Here is a 20,085-nt window from a genome sequence, read left to right on the forward strand (position 1 = left end):
ATTCATGTTATGCTTTGAGGTTTATACCTACTTCATTTTGGTGCTCAAACTGTCCCAACTCTGGTTCACTGGGAACTCTTTCAGGGGGCTTCTGTGTCCCTGTGTTTTATGTCCATCAATGCATTTTTTGGAGATCAATGTATTTTTTAAGTTCTTAATTTATTAATCTTCTCATGAAAAATCTGCATAATCACCAGAGATAGTCACGGCAGAATCTTTACTCTTTCTGTTGTCTAATTTCTAGCTCACTTTTTGCCAGCACCAACATTGGTTGGCTTTTGCAGTCCTCCTGACTTTCTTCATTCTGTTCTTGGATCCCTAATGCTGATTTTTTGACATCTTTTCCTTCTCATACAGACCCTGTGTTGAAAGTCTATATTTGGGTGCATTTTTCTTTGCATAATCCAAGGAATCATACAACATGTCAAAGTCAGTTGTCTTATCACCAAAATGGTTCTGAATCCAAATATAAAGGTGACATCTTATGTAGTCTTGTACACTTTGCCTAATTTTTCCTGAATTACTCTCTTAGGTACTGTTGCCTTTCTGGAGTGAAGAACACCAATGACTGTCTGTTTCTGCTGATGTAGTAGGGTGGTCATGAACTTCCTGTATAGCTACTGTATCATTCATACTGGTGGTCAAGTTTATAGCAGCCAGAGAGGACAAGATCAATGTATTGTTCAGTATCTTTATTATGGAGGGTATGATCTTGCCCCATTTAATATGACAAATCATTACATTTTTAATTTTGATATCCATATTTTATCTGTTTTATAATTTCTCTTCTTTTTTCATTATTGCTTGTCTCATGGCATTGTATGATTTCTTAAAGGTCCTTTTTAAATCTTTTTTTTAAAACATGTTAGCTTATCGTCAACAGCCACATTATGGAAAGAGCCCAAATATCCATTAAATGATGAATGGATAAAGAAGTACTATATATATATATATATATATATATATATAAAACATATATACATATACATATACATATATATATTACATATATACATATACATATACATATATATATATATATATGTAATGGAGAATTACTCAGCCATAAAAAGATGAAATCTTGCCATTTGCAGCAATGTGGATGGAGCTAGAGTATATTATGCTAAGCAAAATCAGTCAAAGGCAAATACCATATGATTTCACTCATATGTGGAATTTAAGAAACACAACACATAAACATGAGGATGGGGGAGGGAGAGAGGCAAACCAAGAAACATACTCTTAACTATAGAGAACAAAGTAAGGGTTATAACAAGGGTGGGGGTGGGGGGACGGGTTAAATGGGTGATGGGTAATAGGGAGGAAAACTGTGATGAGCACTGGGTGTTGTATATAATCTTGAATCACTAGATTCTACACCTGCAACAAATATTGCACTGCATGTTAACTAGCTGTAATGTAAATAAAAACTTGGAGAAAAAAGAAAGAAAAAAAAACATGTTAGTATTTTATTCATTCCATATTGGTCAATGGAAGTTAATTATTTGGGTTACTGTTCCTGCTTTTTTATGGGTTCATTTCTTGATCTTGTTTTAAATCTTTTAAGATAAGCTCATTGTCATCTTATTTATTCTATAGTTTTGTCTTTCATTTGTGTGTCTTTACAACTTGCTTCCTACAGAGTTCAAGAAACTTCACAAGTCCTTAGTCAGTTTCAATAATATTTCTTTGGCTGTATATTCCAGTACTGAGTGTATACTTTTGAACCCTGATTATAAAATTCATATGTTTCAGATTTAAGGCTTCAATTTCTCTCAAAGAAGTAGTTTTTAAAACACAAAGTCATAGGCAGGTGACAAACTTCATTGCCATCACTGTAGCTAAAGGTGAGTTGAGGATGTTCGTTGATTTACTAATTTATTTTTAAGTTGTGGAGTAGCACTTCAAAGTTTGAGGAATGTCACACCCATTTCTCTTAAGTGAAGACATAAAGTCATTCCATGGTCTCAGTAGATCAGATTCCACAGTTTGGAGTGTCCGTGTTCTTCTTAGGATGTCAGTTTGCTCTTTCCTCTGTAGTTTTGAGTTCCTTCTCTATTGCTAACACTTGTTATTTCACTTTATTTTTAACTGAAAGAGTCTGTTTGCATTTTTGATGTTTGGCTTTTGATATATTTTAAGCCCAAGACTTCTTTATAGATCTCTTGCCTGACACCTTAGCAAGCTCATTTAAAAGTCCACAGGCTCCCTCCTTTGGTTCTGGTGGAAGGTTCAAACCCCATAAAATCCAGGACAATGACTGGGGGACTCTAAACCTGAAACTGCCCTCTAATCACTATAAAACACCAAGCCATTTGTTTCACCTTGCTCTATTAAGCCATTTCTGTACATTAGTGTAGGTCTGCCTTGCTCCTCCCAAGAAAACCTTATAATGTGAATAATAAATGTTCTTATATCTCTTAGTACTTGGGTAGCAATATCTATTTCAATATTTGAATTGAATTCTGGATTAGGGGTTGATCTTGTCTTCCTTTGGGCAACCACAAGGCACTAACCCAGGTGTAGCATAGGAAAAATTTTTATATTAATTTATATTGTGACAGGGTCCCAAAGGTCATCTCACTATTTTTTGGATATCAATGTACAAATATTTTCAATTTCAGTAGTTAATTTTAGAAGGTAAAATAAACAGTGAAGTACACTGCATTTCATCCATTATGTTGATAAAGGGGGAAAAAAAGTAATATACGGCACAGAGCTAACATTGTAAAATGAGTAGTCTCTTACAGTGTTGATGGGATACTAAATTAGTACCCTCCTGGAGCCAATTTGTTAATATTTGAAAGAAGATTTCATAATGAGAAACACAGAAGGGGCTGGAGAAAAATGCCTACTACTAGACAAAGGGAAGGAAGTCACTAAGCACCCAAATATTTTTAAGCTTCTCTAACTCTGAAAATAAACTTTAAAAATGATAAAATAAAAAAAATATATAAAATCAAAGTAATACTATTTAGGCACATACTAAACATGTATGTCATAATTAGGTCTAATATTGTATAATTTAAAACTTATTTTAAACTCACCTCCCACCTCCAAACACACAGGCACACAGATACACACACACACACACACGCGCACGCGCAGGGGTGTGCAGTGTGGATTCTGGATTCATCATTTTTTTTTCTTAAAAAGGGTATTGAAATAATATATAATAGTAAAGAAATAGCCTTGGTGCACCGGGGTGGCTCAATGCATTAAGCATCTAACTCTTGATTTCAGCTTTGGTCATGATTTCATGGCTGAGTTCAAGTCCTATGTCGGGTTCCATGCTGATAGCACAGAGTCTGCTTGGGATTCTCTCCTTTCTCTCTCTCTGCCCCTCCCCCACTCATTCTGTCTATATCAAAACAAATAAACTTAAAGCAAGAAATAGCCTCAACATCAATTTTTTTTTTTAGTTTTGTACTTCAGCCTTAGAATTATAAAGCTAATCAAGGAAATAAATTTACACTCAGTCCATGTGACAATACCATCCAAAAGCAGCCAATAATTTTATTTTGTCCACTATAATTTCCATACTGAAGGTAGAGATATAAGATTTTCTTTATTAATTTCAAGGTTTTTTTAAGAAATGGAATTGCATATTCTTACTTTAATAAAGTTGTGTTGCTAGCCAGCTTCTCTGGGAAATAGGTTGTGCTATAAAGATTTGTATGCAAGAAGTTTGTTGTTTTCAGGAATAACATCTGTGAGAGAATTACACACACACACACACACACACACAAACACACACACACACAACTGGACAGAGGGATAATAAGAACTGCATGCCATTGCAGTAAAAACTAGTCAATCTCACTAGAGTAAAGATGAGTCTCCTTCAGAGTTGTCATGAATGGAGGAAAAAGGAGTGAGCCTTTGAACAGTTCCTCGCCTCAACCCACCTTACCACCACTGACCAGTCATTGGACATGGACTACTTTCCCAGAAGGACACATAATCTTGGTGAGGTGGCTCTCTAAAAGTTAGTGCAATTTCTTCAGAGAGACTCAGCTGCAAGACAGCTTTCAACAGCTGGAGAGAGAAGTGCTTTAGTCTGAAGGTGGTTGAGGATTGCTGAGCCATGTGGTCTTTTTGCAATACTTTAACTTTAATATGTTGGAGTTAGAGATATTTGGACTCATTCCAAGTTCAGTGTAAAAGTACTCAAAGCTTTATCAGACTTATAATACTCCTTGGATCTCAGCTAATCCTTATTGGGGAAAAAAAAGAGATAAAACAATTTTACAGCTGCATAGGCTTTGAAATGCCTTAAAAGTGATGAGAACAATGTGCAAAGTTCCCCACAATAAAGCCTTTTGCCAAATGAGTTTGTATCTTGATTTTGCTGAGAAGAGATGCCTAGCAGTATACGGGGATGGTTTCTTTAGAAAAAGGTCACATTAGAAGCAATGCACTTGTTGTATGTGTATTAGTGACAAATCTATATCCTGAACCTAGAGAAACAAAATATTGTATTTTGAACAGGGAAGATAGCAAGTGAGTGAAATCTGTTAACAGAATAGAGAACTGCCTTCTTCCATGCTCCATAACGAAAATTGGTCACATACTTATTTTGCAATCATAACCATATCATATCTAACATGTTTGGTGTAATGTCAGGTACTTATAAATAAGGAACAAAGTGATAATTTTACTTCTAAAGAATGTTTTCATGGGAAATCAATATTTATTTATTTTTTTAATGTTTTATTTATTTTTGAGAGAGAGAGAGAGAGACAGCGTGAGCAGGGGAGGGTCAGAGAGACAGGGAGACACAGAATCTGAAACAGGCTCCAGGCTCTGAGCTGGCTGTCAGCACAGAGCCCGACGTGGGGCTTGAATCCACGAACCGTGAGATCATGACCTGAGCCGAAGTCGGACACTTCACCGACTGAGCCACCCAGGCGCCCCAAGGGAAATCAATATTTATAAACAAGAGCTTTATTTGTATTTTCTTTTTTAAAAATGTAGTATATAGTTGAGAAAGACACAATTTCAGGGTAACAAGATAATATAACCATCTAATAAAATTAACGATTTAATTTCTGCTGCATTCTCTGAAAATAAAATTTTTGGATTTTAATGTGTGGGCTGATTCTCATGCCTCTTCTAATGAAAATATAAAATGTTTTATTGTGATTTTGCACTACCCAAGATAGAGAAACTTTATGACTTCATATTTCATTTTATTTTATTATCCTCTACTCAGAAATATCCAGTGACCTATGCTTGGCAGTTTGTGTGAAATGTATGCATCAAAAATTGGAACATTAGGAAGTTCATGTAACATCAGTCCATCTTAGTCACCAATATATAGAAAAAACTAAACTGCATCCTGTCACAGCTGCCTTATATTTTGGTAGAGATGGGATCATCAAGTTAAGCAGAACTGTTTGTGTTTATATAAAACAATTTAGGGAGGTAAAACAATAGTCACAAGGTGCTCACATAAAACAAATGAATGTAAATATGTTTAATAAAGTGGTGCAAGTTTAGTTCACTCTGAATATAATAGCACTTTAAAAATAAAGTTAAAATAAGAATTAGTTTATCTTCTCACAAGTAAGGAGATAGAAAATAAATAGGATAAAAATACAATAAAAACAAACAGAATACACATGTATTTTAAATCTTGCTTTTGATCTTGTATTAATAATTTACATTAAAAGTGAATAAAGAAAAAAAAGGATCAGAGGAATTTTAAAGTGCATCATCTCTTAGGATTTAACTCCTTGTTTTAAAAAAAGAAAGCATTACTATATATTAGAAGCTATTACATACCAGAATAAATACATTAGAAACAATCTTTGCAGTTCCTGGTTATATATGAAACATTTATTTATAAGCTGATTTAAGAAGGCATCACTGAGAAATTATTGAGTATTTTCTGTGTGTTAGATTCTGTGCTGTTTGAAAAAAAAGTCATTATCTCTACCAATGTGTTTTTGCTTATATGCATATCACATATTAACTTATGTCAGTTTATGGATACGTGTGTACTCAAACACACATATGCACACACACACTTTATTTTTTTATTGTACCTGAAGTCAAATATACTTCTTACATGAAATGAAATATCCGAAGGCCAAGTGAGTTAGACTTTGGCAGATTTAAAGTGATACCACACCATATGCAAGACTGCTTTATATAACACAAAACATTATATTATTTGTTCCTTTTAATCTCACCTACTGTTGGATCCTCTGACTTGCCCATTTTGGATTATGGTACTGATAGCTTTAATCTCCTATTAAACTTTCCTACATGTTTCTCTGACATCATTGCTCCAATTTTCTTATAAGAACTCATGTTTTTCTTTACCTGCCACTTTTTCATTCCCTATGGCTGAAAGTCACAATGGCATACCCTTCACCTGCCATAGGAATAAGATATGTGACTTAGACTTGTGGCAGTAAATTGCAATGATCTGATTTTGCCAGATCATACAGCTAAGCTCATATCAATCAAGTAGACAACTTATCATCTTGGCCACAGTATTAGGCTCAGGATTGACCATATCAATGAAGTAGTCCAATGAGAAACTTCAATATATTTGATGTATAGTCACTGATATGGATATGACATTTTAAGTTGTTGACTCATTAAGCCATTGGAATGTATTTTGGTGTTGCAAACTGGGGTCATTTCCCCAGGTACTGAGAATCTCTTAGAGAATAAAGTCAACAAACAGGCAAACAAATCTACAGAAAAGATAAAGAACTGATACTTTCTTATGAACTATTGTATCCAAGCATGATAGTTCTGTTATATGGTCCAAAAAAGCCACACTCTCTTTTACTCATAAAAAAGTTTGAGTTCAGTTTTAATCCCTTGCAATGGGAAAATGATTCCTAATGAATAAACTGTACATCAAGAGAATACTTCTGGACTAGGAAATAGGCTAATCTTTTTAAGAGGTTACCAAAAATAGAGCAGACAATGATAATATTTAGAACATTACTTCTATGATATTTATAGGACATCATGATCAAAATGTATTCACATAATAGTATCCAATATTGTGATAATTTACAAGAGTGAGAAGCTAAGTTTGAGTAGAGAGAGTCCACTGGTCTAAACAACTTTTACAAATCTTGTAAAATGTAAATCAGATTATACTGTTTCTCTTCTCAAAATACTGTAAAGCAAAACTAAAGACTTTCTAGGCTTCCATCCACCTTTCTTCTCTGCTTTATTATAACCCTGACCTCATAATCTGCACCCTACCTCTTTCTTACTCTGCTCAAGACACATTGGTCTCCTTACTATTTCTGTAACTCATCAGAAACAAAACCAAAAACAAATTTTAAAAAACATGCCTAGAGTCTTTATCCTCGCTATTCTTCTCTTTCTAGAATGCTGTTCTTATAGATATCACATGACTGACTTCTTAATTATATTTGAGAATTTTACTAAAATAGTAATTTTAAAGTCTTTCTTGACCATTCAAATTAAATATAATATGATCACATTTTCTAACTTTTTCTGATTTATCCCCTAGCACGTATCACCATATAATACTTCATTTAAATTAATATGCATATTGTTTATTGTCTGTCCTTCCCTGGAAGTATATATTATAAGGATCAAGTGGTTGGTATCAAAAAGGGCAAGTTTGTGAAACCTGGGATGGTGGTGCTGGTCCTAGCAAAAACCTACTTTCAAGGCAAAGTGGTCCTTGTGAGGAACATTCATGATTGCCACCTCAAGCCACCTCTATAGCCTTGCTCTTGTGACTGGAATTGACTGCTATCCCAGCAAAGTGACAGCTACCATAGACAGGAAGAGGTCAAAGATCAAATCTTTTGTGAAAGTTTATAACTACAATCACCTCATGCCCACAAGGCACCCTGTAGATATCCTCTTGGACAAAACTGTCAGTAATAAGGAAGCATTCAGAAACTCTGCTCTTAAATGTAAAGCTTTATGGGAGGCCAAGGTTAAGTTCAAGGAGATGTACAAGACCGGCAAGAACAAATGGTTCTTCCAGAAGCTGCAGTTTTAGCTCTGTTTTGTTTCAGTCATTACAAAATAAAGAAAAGAATGTTTTAAAAAGTATATATTATATAACTGTTGCTGTGTAAGCTAACTTTTTTCTTTCCTTGTTTTTTAAATAAGTGTATCCTCAGTGCCTGAATGAGTGGTTTAATAAAATAAGTGGCCAAAAAACATTTGCGAAATAATGAATGAAAATGATATTCGATATCAGAATTCAGCATTCAATACCTGTTGTATCACTTATGGAATGGTGGTATTATAAAATTAATTTGTCTCTGTGACTTTAAAACTTGGTAATTTGCATAAAAGTAGTTTTACTGCCTTTCTAAGAACTTTATTGAGATCTAATATAGTTAGTCATTTGCACATATTTCAAGTTTATATATATATATTTTTAAAGTTTATTTATTTATTTTGAGAGACAGTGAGAGTACAAGTGGGAAAGGGGCAGAGAGTGGGAGAGCTAGAATCCCAAACAGGCTCTGCGCTCTCAGCACAGAGTGCCATGCAAGGCTCAAACTCATGAACAGTGAGACCATGACCTAAGCAAGGATCAAGAGTTGGAGGGTTAACTGACAGAACCACCCAGGCACCCCTCAAATGTATATTTTGATAACTTTCTAATTCATCCCTTCCCTCCTCTCCCCACTAGTCCCTTGGCAACCACTAATCTTCTTGTATGTAAGTTTTCATATTCAAGGATTTTATATCAATGTAATAATACATTATGCGTACATTTTTCTTTCCTCTTCTAATTTCTGAAGAAACAACCCAGAAGTTTCTTGAAATGATGTATCAGTTTACATTTCTACCAACTTTAAACGAGCATTCTACATTCTCTACATTCTAAGACAGTTGGTATGGCTAGTTTTTTAATTTTAGGCATTTTAACTGATGTAAAGTGGTATCAAATTTTCTTTAGATTTGCATGTCCTAATGACTATTGAGGTTGAACTTTGTTTTCTTGTGTTTGTCTTCCATATATTTCCTTCAGTTAAGTGTCTGTTCAAAACTTTTGCTAATTAAAAACAAAATAATTGTTTTATAATCATGAGTTGATCTCATGAACCTTGAGATTATGATGAGAAGAATCAGGTGTCAAGAATCAGGTGCTCAACCAAGTGAGCCACCCAGGTGCCTTACAATTATTACTTTTAAAATTTATCTTACAATTGTTGTATTTGAGAGTTGTTTACATACCCTGGAAATGAGTCCTTTAGTACCTATCTATTTTGCAAAGATTTTCTCCTAGTCAATGGCTTTTAATTTAATAGTTTTAATAGTGTGATGAAATTCAAATAATCAATTTGTTGCTTAATTAATCATTTTGAGTTGCTTCTTACAAATAGTGGTATTGATATATATATAGATAGATATAGATAAATATGTCTGTATTGTTATTATTGGCATTTGGATATCTAGCACCATATGCTGAAAAATCTCCATAGGGTTGCTTTTGTATCTTTGTCAAAAATAAGCCTCCATGTATGTAAGAGTATATTTCAGAACTCTATTCTGACCCATTAGAGTATTTGTCTATCTCAACATAATCAAGTTAATACCATCCTGTCTTGACAATTGCTTCTTTACAATCAGTCTTGACATCAGGTGGTTACTGCTAGAATGTTCTTTTTTTAAACAAATTGCTTTGGTTATTCGAGGTTCTTTGCATTTCTCTATACATTATAGACTCTTTAGAATTCTTTGCATGTAATTGCTTAGATCAAGTTTCCCTTATGATCAAATCAACACTTGAGTAGCTTAGCATTTATCATTTATTCATTGATCCACTCACACCACACATTAAGTACCTAGTATGTGGAAGGCACTGTACTATATCATAATGTTCATGAGCAATGAAAGGTATATCCCTTTACAGTATAGTAGGGCATGTATAATTTTAAAAAAACAAACAAGTTTATAGGTAGTAAACATAGGAATGATTGAAAACTTATAACTTCCAAAAACATTTAAAGGAGGTGATAAGATTTATTTTTTGAGGATGTGATATTTGAGCTGTACTATGAACTCTGATAATAATGCCACCACTATTTCTAGGAATAAAAATGTTAAGAATTTATCACATGAGTTCATCACAAACCTTTTCGAACATACTACTTGTTGAATCTGTGAAAATAAATAAAGACAACCTCACTTAAAATGGAGTTGGGTCTCTGGGCTGGGGCGGGAGTGGGAGGGAAGCTCTGATACATGTCTACTTGCCTTAAGAAGCATACCTCACATTACTCAATGGGAAGATTACTTTGCATATCCCAGCAGGAGGAAGAGAGAATTTCTCCTGGCCCAAGCAACAGTTCACTCAATGAGAACTCTGTGAAACAGCCCCTTCCAGTTTCTTCCTTTCCCCTATAAAAGCAAGCTCCTCTCCTCAGTTTTTGGGATTTGCCTATGGTTCACCATAGTCTGCATATCCAAATTGCAAATCCTCTGCTACTCCAAAAATAATTCAGTTTGCTGGTAAAATAATTGGCTGTTTTGTTTTTTAAGGTCAATAAATCAATACTGCAAAGTTATATATTGTTAGGATTGATACATTTTGTGAAATATCTTACTCGTTTTATAAGGTGACTTGAGGACTATAGTAATAGTCCCTGTGTCTTGTCTATTGTACAGTTTTATTATGCTATGTTAATTAGGCTAAACAATAATTTTCCATGTTGTTTCCTGGTGAAGTATACAGAAGTCATTGTAAATCAATTCACTCTTAGCCATGAATTTAAAAGGATATAAAACAATGTGGCTCATGACTGTTTGTCATGTTATTTTTGTCATGTAAACTTAGGGAAGAAATTAAATAATTAAGATATGTGAGAAAGTTAATGAAGGTTAATAAATTAAATTTCCAGCAAAGTTAAAATTACTAGTTTGCACTGTTTCTGTAACCAAGAGGTCAAAATAAAAATATAAGGTGATTGCTAATTGTAGAAGTAAATACATAAGGTCCTCATTAAAGTTAAAGAGCTGCTATTATCATTGCCATTCAAATAATAATGATGATAGTGCAAAACTAAATATAAATTTAAATCATTCTAAAAAGTGCTTTTTGTGTGACAAAACGTCAAAAGCACGGTTTTGCTGTAGACCAGTTGGTTTATTTGGATGTGCTTTCAATTTCTTCTTAATGTATGTGTATATTTATGCATGTATGCACATGCGTACACATATAATTTAATATCATATTTTTAATGACAATACAATTCTTCATAACTAATATTAGATTTACCTCTTCCATAACATGTATGATTGTTTTAACTTAATTTACAATCAATTTTTGTGTTCTTTTCACTATTCTGACCCCAGGAAGTTAATCTTGATAGACTGCAAAGGAATTCAATAGCAAGATGATGGAGGTGGGGAAGATAGGGATGTTTCTTTACTTTGAGCTTTGGTGATGGACTTGCTGTGATCCCTCTTTCAGCGTTACAGCTACCTTTGGATCCAGAAACACTATTTTCCTATTATCCCTTTTATACTTTTGGGCCTTCAGAAGAAAATGGCTTCTGGCTATAGCTTGTCTTTGGTTTTCTAAATATCTTTTATTTGTTCCTTTAACACTTTCCACAACTCTGTAAATAATATCTTCTTTAAATTATCTTTAGAATTCCAGATTAGCATTTTTTATGATTCTGATAGGTCCTAACTAATATAATTGTAATATAAAAATATACTTTTATAACTAATATAATAATAGCATATCTAGAAAAAATTTGAATAGCATTGCATATAATGAAGTTGATACTACCAAGCTTAAGTGAACAGTTTTTATTTTTATAATGTGTTAGATGTGGAAGTCAGTTTTATTCATTCTATAAATATAAAGTATATGCCCATGATGTTCTAGTCTTTCATAATACTTAGATGAATAGAATACTCAGGAGAGAACAGAGTATTATGAAAGGTTTCCCTCCAGAATGTTATATACTTGAACAAGCAAATTCAGGAACAAGGGGAAAAAAAGTATCATCCTTGTAGTGTGAACAACATAATCTACACAAGTATGATAGGAAATCATAATAAATTTCCTAGAGGAGCTGAAATAATTCTAACTGAATATTCTAAAGAAATGTCTGGATTTGGCTCATATGTCTGTATTTCTAAGTAAGCTAGGCTTCTAATTTTAATTTTAATCTCTGTCTAGGGGAGATATATCATTGAAAAATTATGTGTAGATTCAAATAATGAGAGATTCAAGGTAATGTTGTTTATATGAAGCTCTTCTCTCCATTTTATATTTGCATGAGACCTTGAATAGATTGCCAAAACCAAGTCACATAAAAATAGATGGATAAACAGAGAAGGACAAATATCATATGTTTGCACATATAGGAGGATTAGGAGGAACTTAACTGAGGAACGAGGGGGAGAAGAAGAGGGAAAATGGTGGGGGAAAGGGAGAGAGGCAAACCATGAGAGACTCTTGAACGCTGACAAAAACTGAGGACTGATGGAAGTGGGGGGGAGGGGGATGGGCATGGAGAAGGACACTTGCAGGGATGAGCACTGGGTGTTATGTGGAAACTAATTTGACAATAAACTATTTGTAAAAAATAAAAATAAAAAAATAGATGGATATTATAAGATATTAAAATGTTATTATCAAATCATATTTAATCATATAGGAAGCTTTCATCTCACTCATTTTTAATAAAAGGGCAAAAGAACAAGTTCTCACTAAGGATTTTGATGACTCATGTGGGTAGAGTCTTTGATGTTGAGCAATATATTCTTATTTTTGTACATAAACTTCTGTTTTCTGATAGCTTTAGTTATCAGCTGGTAAGATTGGCAAACAGAAATCCAAAAATCAGAATTAAGTTTCACTACTTTTGATATAAAATTGTTTTAAATGTTTAAAAACAGCATTTAAATATATATATTGCATACATTCCTACAAGTATGGATCGATGGAAGGTTAACTCATAGCAAGCAATACTTAATTCATACCTCAGCCCAACACAAACCAAGATATGCCACATAAGAGGCAATATGTGAACCTTCAAACAACATTTTAAAAAGGTAGAGAGCCTTGGAGAATGAAGGCAAGTTAAACAAAACTTTCCAGTCCAGACTGAAGAAAGGCTGGATGCTTCAGTGGGGAACAGTTGATGCAAAAGTTTTTGCCTCCTTACTGACATACTTAAAAAGGACAAATAGAAGTACCAGTCCAGGAACAGATGTGCCAGCGCAGCAGTGCCAGGATGGGATGAGGTGCAGGTGAAACCATGCAGGCCGATCTCCCACTAGTGAGTGCTCCTTGCTAACCCCTCTGTTCACTACACTCTCAGGACTGGACGATGACAACTTTAGGAGTTGTCCCCAGAGTAGTAATATGAACAAGTCAGGCACACCTGCTGAGAAAGTGTCAAATAGTGATGAGGGAAAAGAAACAAGGTGGCTTTTGCCTTGTCATCTCCCAAACCTCTTCTACTCTTGGGCTTTCTGTATCCTCCTGCTTTCTACCACAGCAACATGACCACAAATAAGCCAAAAGAATTGTGAAACTCAATTCTGATTTTTGGATTTCTGTTTGCCCACCTTACCAGCTGATAATTAAAGCTATCAGAGAAAAGGAGTGTTGGAGGCCGGCTCCAGCAGGTCCAGGGGTCCCTGAAGGATGGATGGTGTCAGCGAGAGAGAGAGAGTGAGGAGAGTGAAAGAGCCCTGAGATTCTTTCTGATCACCAGGCAGGCATCTCTGTCCTGTCAATTTTGGTCTTTATTTATAGGTCAAATGTTAACATGGCATCAGAAAATGGAATTTTTACAATGGATAGTTCTCTGTGATAAGATGTTTTTCGAAAATGTACAGAAACAAGTTTTACAGAAGTCTTCTTGCAGAACTGCCCCAATTATAGTGAGGTTGAGTAACTAAGAAAATAACAGGGTGTTCACATTTTAATAAAACTAAGATTAAGTTGTAGGTTTGTAGCTACTCTTATCCATCCTCCTCACAGATGCCAGGGTAAGGGAAGGTGTTTGTGCAATGTAGGCCTTAGGGAAGGGGTTGCTATACACCACCAGTTAGCAAAGGTATATGTAGTAACTTATATTCTGCCCTTATCTGTTCCTTCTCTCTAAGTTAGGCCCTTTGTCTCCGGGTAAGACTTGATTTTTCAGTTATATTCTTTATGGCACAAGAGAGCCAACCATACTTTTAAAGAGTTTAGCTCATTTCCAATACATAGAATAGCCACTTTGAGTGCATTTACCTTTGTGTCTAGTTTTATGATTTCTTGAATAGCTAGGGCATGAGAAACATTTTTGGTTAGTTAATTTACATGTTCACCTGTATGAACATCTTGGACTAATGCAACGGTAGAAACAGAATTGTACATGTAAAGGTCAATATTTATGAGTAAGGATCATTAGCCTGTTCATAGCTCAAAGGAAAGTATGGAGGGAAACAGGACCTGCTGGAGACACGATGTCTGTTTCCATAATCAAAAGAAGTTCCCACAATAAGTTCCTTCACAAGGTGCAATCATCATACCAGGGCCGGAATAAAGGGACAAGTCACTCCCGATATTGATTAACAAGGTACCCTAGGGGTCCGTGCTCAAGCAGAAATAATTGAGTGGGGGTGGATATTGGTCATCATCTGATGGCAAGAGACCATGCAAACTTGCTTTAACGTCACTAGTTTTCTCGACTCCTGGGTTCAGAATGGCTCCCAACAAAGGAGTTCATGTACCCAAATAAGCATAGATTGCTCAACATCAAAGACTCTACACATGTGACTTGCCAAAATCCTCAGTGAGAACTTGTACTTTTGCCCTCCTACTAAAAATGAGTGACCTCTTAATAAAAATGCGTGAGGTGAAAGCTTCAAAAAACTTAAATAATATGTTAGAATCTATCTTAGATTTCTAAAGTTATTTTCTGTAATAACTTTTGTTATCTTCATATTTATTTTCTGTCTAAATAAAATATCAATTTAGTGTTAAAAATATTTATCACAAAAAATATTTATGGCAATGCCCATATATTTAAAAATACCTAAAAGTGCTAAAAATATATGCATCATATTTGCTTACATTATTTTTACACAATTAAGGAAAGATGAACAAAGAAAGAACGTTAGCTGACCTAACACAAAACTCCATAATTTCTTAAACTGTACCAACACGATTAGTTCTAATCCTAGGTTTTTGAGTGGTAAGTAAACTTCAGGGACTCAGAGCATTATTTTTATACATTTAATCCTTCATTAATAAGTTTTCTAGCACTACCTGCCCCACTATCCTGTGAAGTGCTTGTTTTGCATTTCTTTTTGCTGGAGAGTCCTTCTCAGCAGTGTTTTAGAACTGACAGTTTTGCTTGTAGCGATAAGGGCATGAGGCCTCAGTGGCATGCTGAGTACTCCAGGGTTTCCAAAACAAAACAAAACAAAAAACAAACAAACAAACAAAAAAAACCCAAACCAAGACCCCACACCTTTAAAGTCAGAAGAACAAGACTCTGACAAAAGGCAAGTATTGCAGTGAGGTAAAAAAGAAAAAGCAGGTAAATTAATCATAATCTATTCTTACCTTTGTTAAAGATTCAGGTTCAGCTATTTTGCATTACAGTTAGAGCTTCCATTAGTTTCTGTTTTTTTCTTTAATGCTGGGTGACAACTTGTAAGGATAAAGTTGCTTATTAATGAGGCCTAAATATGTGTAAAACTTTTCTAAAACTGTTTCTAAAGCAGGTTTCTAAATGCTTTGCAATATGCCTAACCAATATGTTTAGTAACAGTTAAATTAGGATGGCAAAAACTAATGAAGGATTAAATGGGCCAGCCATTATCTGCCCCAGCAGCTTGTAGATACACATAATCATGAAGAACTTTTGAAAAAAAAAATCAGGATTATTTTTATGTGAGATTTTTTGGAGAACCAGGAGAGGAAGTTTTTTTTTATTCCCACAATGATTAAGTACAATCTAGTTTCCTCAAGCCTCCTGACCTGTGTTTAGAGATAGGATTTCATAATGGGATTAACCAGGATGTCAAGGCCTCTTTCCTATAACCTCAGATATAAGAACTGCAGTCTCTCAAAAATAATCCTTCTAAATATTTCTGGGGCATCTTACATGTACTCATGAGCATGGCTTCTCCTGTCAGTCATTGATTGCCACTCCAAAAGGCAGGAGTTAAGGACAACCTTATCCAACCAGCATCTCATCTGCTGAATCACAAGTTTCTGAGGTTCCTAGATGCCAAAACTATTTTCTATCATCTATCTATCTATCTATCTATCTATCATCTATCTAAGATCATTATTATTTTCCCTTTGGCTATTAAAAGAAGGATGATATGTGCCTCTTTATACCTTATTTATAAAGATACTTCTTTATACGTCCTGTTCTTTTTTTTCTTTTATGGTCCTAGTCTGCAGAATTTCAGGAATTTCTGTATCTAATATATGTAAAGGGGATTATGTATTTACAACATAAGAAACATTAGCAGCAAATATTACCTACAATTAAGAATACCAGACAAGCTTACAAAGTTATAAAGGTTTAAAAATGATTTATGGATAAATTCTGATTTGAAATATTTTGTTCCTCTTGATGTCACATTTGATGACTATGTAGTTGTAGACTAAACTCAGAGTTCTGCATTAAGTCTCTTCATTGTTAATGTACTTAGTTCTATTTCTTTCTTCCACAAATACACTTCACAAAGGCTTTGAGCATGAGTCCAGTGGAGTAGAATAAGCTACCATCTGGACAACAAACATCATAATGAACTAGCATCTCCTCTCCCATCTCAGTCAAAGTTTTTTTCAGATTCACAATATACCTGGATTTCAGTAAACTTCTTAGCCCTGATATAAATCATATTTGGTGACCTGTCCCTTTAGATTGCTAGGCATGTCCAGACCTCACTGTCTGATTACACCTGAACTGCAAATGTGCTATACTAACCAATTTTATCTTTGATTTCAAAGATCATACAATTTGGCATATCCCTTTAGAAAATAGTGACTAAGTATGAAACTGGCAGCCTTGCACAGGTTATCTGATCTTCCATTCCAATGAAGTATTATTAAAATAAGCAATGCAAAAGAGAAGAAACCATGATAGAATTTATTGGCTTACTCACATTGGATTCATTATTACATTTCTGAGATACTAGGGAAATGTATACAAGGTATTTTAATCAATAACCAGAGCCATCAACTCTCATGGGATGTGCTTTTCATACTCTGAATAAATATCATTGTGTATTGCTCAATCATATCCCTTTTCTGTATTCACTAGGAGCATTATACAAATCAAATAGATCTAAAATGAAAGGCAAGGTCATTTATAAAAAGAAAAGCAGGGGCACCTGGTGGTTCAGTTGGTTAAGCATCTGACTTTGGCTCAGGTCATGATCTCATGGTTTGTGGGTTAGAGCCCTACATTGGGCTCTGTGCTTACAGCTCAGAGCCTGAAGGCTGCTTCAGATTCTGTGTCTCCCTCTCTCTTTGCCCCTCCCCTGCTCATGCTCTGTCTCTCTATATTAAAAAAATTTTTTTTAAATAAATAAAGATAAAAGCAGTCACAAAATGGCAATGTAAGCTGTTTGGGTATATGTGGACAGGTTCTTATTTTAGGATATATGGATTTACATAATAATTGCTTTTGTTCTTTTTAGTACCATGTGTTGGAGCCATGCTTCTCTGGTGGGCTATCTCTTTTACTATATCACTTTCTTGTACCAGGTTAGCTAAAGAGTTAGCCAAAGGATAACCACCTCAAGTCCTTTATATAAAGCATAATGATATTTTACACAGTAATTTTCTTAACCTTCCTATATTTTTTAATAAAATGATTGAAACAGTGCCTGAGACTCAATTTCTTAAAGCTTCCATAATTCAACAAATTTCCTTACAGCTACTGGCAACACTGACATATGAGTTTTAGAAACAATAAATTACTTGTCCAAAGCAGTATCCTGAATGAGTCATTTTGAAAATCTGACTTAGAGAACAAAAGTTACAGCCTTATGACAATGACCCATAGCAATTTGCACTGACACCAGTCAGCTGAAAATCAAGATTAGATTAATTTCTTCAGTTGCTTAATGAGCTTTGTAACAGAATACTGTATTAGATTTTTTCACAATGTTGAAGATACATAATAACCTAGATAGATTATCTTCATTCCTGCCCTATGGTTCACTAATTCATAAATGTAAAACCATCTTTAAAGCATGCACATTACTATCACTGAATGAAAAAGTGTAGCTGAGTAATCAAGTTGATCATAGGAGTTTGGGAACTTCATACCAAAAATAAAACAAAACAAAACAAAAACCAGAAAATGTATAAACAGGACCATTTAACTAAAACATCAGAAATATCAGCACAGATGTTTATCTGTAATCAAGTACTCAAAATGTTTAAACTGTTACAATGACAATAAGAAATACTATATCCATGCATTTGGTTTGAAAAGCATAGTAATGTTTTTCTCCTTGACTTGGGGGAGGGGAGATACATTTTTCAAATCCATGATCGGCAATAGTTAGCCTATAAGAGCATTCTAAATTTCTCTTAAGCCAGTCTGGACTACTATAGAAAGAAGCATGAAGACTATTGCCCCTGCTTCCATTTTCTAATCAAGGGTAATTTTTTTTCTGTTGTCTTTTCTGAATCTAGTATTGCTTAATATTTGATACTATTCGGGCAATTCTAAAACCTCCCATTTGGATTGTCCAGTTAAAATCTAGGAAACGTTGTACTTACCCAACATTTACATGTAAGCTGGTATCGGTAAGATACCAATACCACCCACACTTGTGATACACCCACACTTGCATCACATCTATTCCACTTAGTCATTCAAGTAAAGGTGATACCAAAACTGCATATCTCTTACATTGTTATTTCTCTATCTGTAAATTTTCCAAGGCCTTGCCTAACTCCCAAACTTTACTTTCACTCCTTCATTCTGCCTAGGGATATTACAGTATATTGTGAAATGACATTCCATAATTTCATATGTTTTGTTTGTTATTCCTAGGATATTCAACTCTCACCATAGCATATGGCCTCAGACACCCCACTTGTGGTTGGATAAACAGATGCATTAACTTTTTTTGCAGCTACCTAAGTGGCTTGGACAATCTTAGCAGCCTGTGTCAGGATGTTTTTTGTTCGTCTTCCCTATTGGCTTGATTGGATTTATATTGACTCAATCTGGGACGAGGGGAGTGAATTTAACAGGGTTCCTTAGGAAAGATTGCTGCTGGCACTGAAGCAGCTTTCCTTTCTCTCAGCCAGTGATAATGTAATCATGCACTAGTTTACTTTTCATAAGGAAAAACTTATTTCATAAACTTATTTCATCTTATGTTTTAACAGCCACTTAAATAATTGTACCTGATTCCTTGTTTCTTTACTTTTCTTTCTCTAATTTCATTCCTCTGGCCTTTTGCTTTCTTCTGTAGAGTCTAGATTTTCATGTCAGTAAAACCTAAGCTAGAATAAATCTGTCATAGTATTTCAGAGATACTCCCACCCTTTCAATAGGAGAATCATATATGGAGCATATGATGGAAGGCATGTCTAAATCTCAGTGTCTGCCATAGTTTGGGTCAGAGGCATATTCTATGAAGAAGATGATCTCTGATTAATACATAGACAATTCAGGGATGCTGTTGTCACCAACATTTCTACTGTTTCTGTGCAGCTATTCCATTTCACAGCCAGTGAGAGTGGTTCAAGCTTCTTTTCTTTACACAGAATTTACTACCTCTAGTCAGCATTAAAAAGTTATGACTATTACTTTATTGGTCATTGATAAACACCAAACACTACAAAATGCTATAGACTAATATTCATAATAAACATTCCTTTTATCCTTCAGTGTCCAGAGATAAATTAATTGCTTTAAGTCAACTGATCTAGGACTACAGGAAAGTAGGAATTCCTTAGGCATCTTTACCAAAACACTTTTTAGCAAAATGGCTGACCTCTCTTATACCACAGCCCCTGTTTTCTGGAATTGTCTTTCCATCACATTTGTCTCTGAGTGATTCATTTAAGAACAAACAATTAAGGGGGAGAACATCAGGATGAAGCAC

At 34.5% G+C, this 20,085-nt stretch overlaps 2 pseudogenes; one reads left to right on the forward strand and one right to left on the reverse strand.

Moving 5' to 3' along the window:
- Window positions 1-245: 245 nt before the first annotated feature.
- On the reverse strand, window positions 246-633 carry LOC120246777 (annotated as a pseudogene).
- Window positions 634-7,545: 6,912 nt separating this feature from the next.
- Window positions 7,546-8,036, forward strand: LOC120246772 (annotated as a pseudogene).
- The last annotated feature ends 12,049 nt before the right edge of the window (window positions 8,037-20,085 follow it).

The sequence above is a fragment of the Hyaena hyaena genome, unplaced genomic scaffold (assembly GCF_003009895.1).
Source record: "Hyaena hyaena isolate Hyena2069 unplaced genomic scaffold, ASM300989v1 scaffold_482, whole genome shotgun sequence".
Classification (NCBI taxonomy): domain Eukaryota; kingdom Metazoa; phylum Chordata; class Mammalia; order Carnivora; family Hyaenidae; genus Hyaena; species Hyaena hyaena.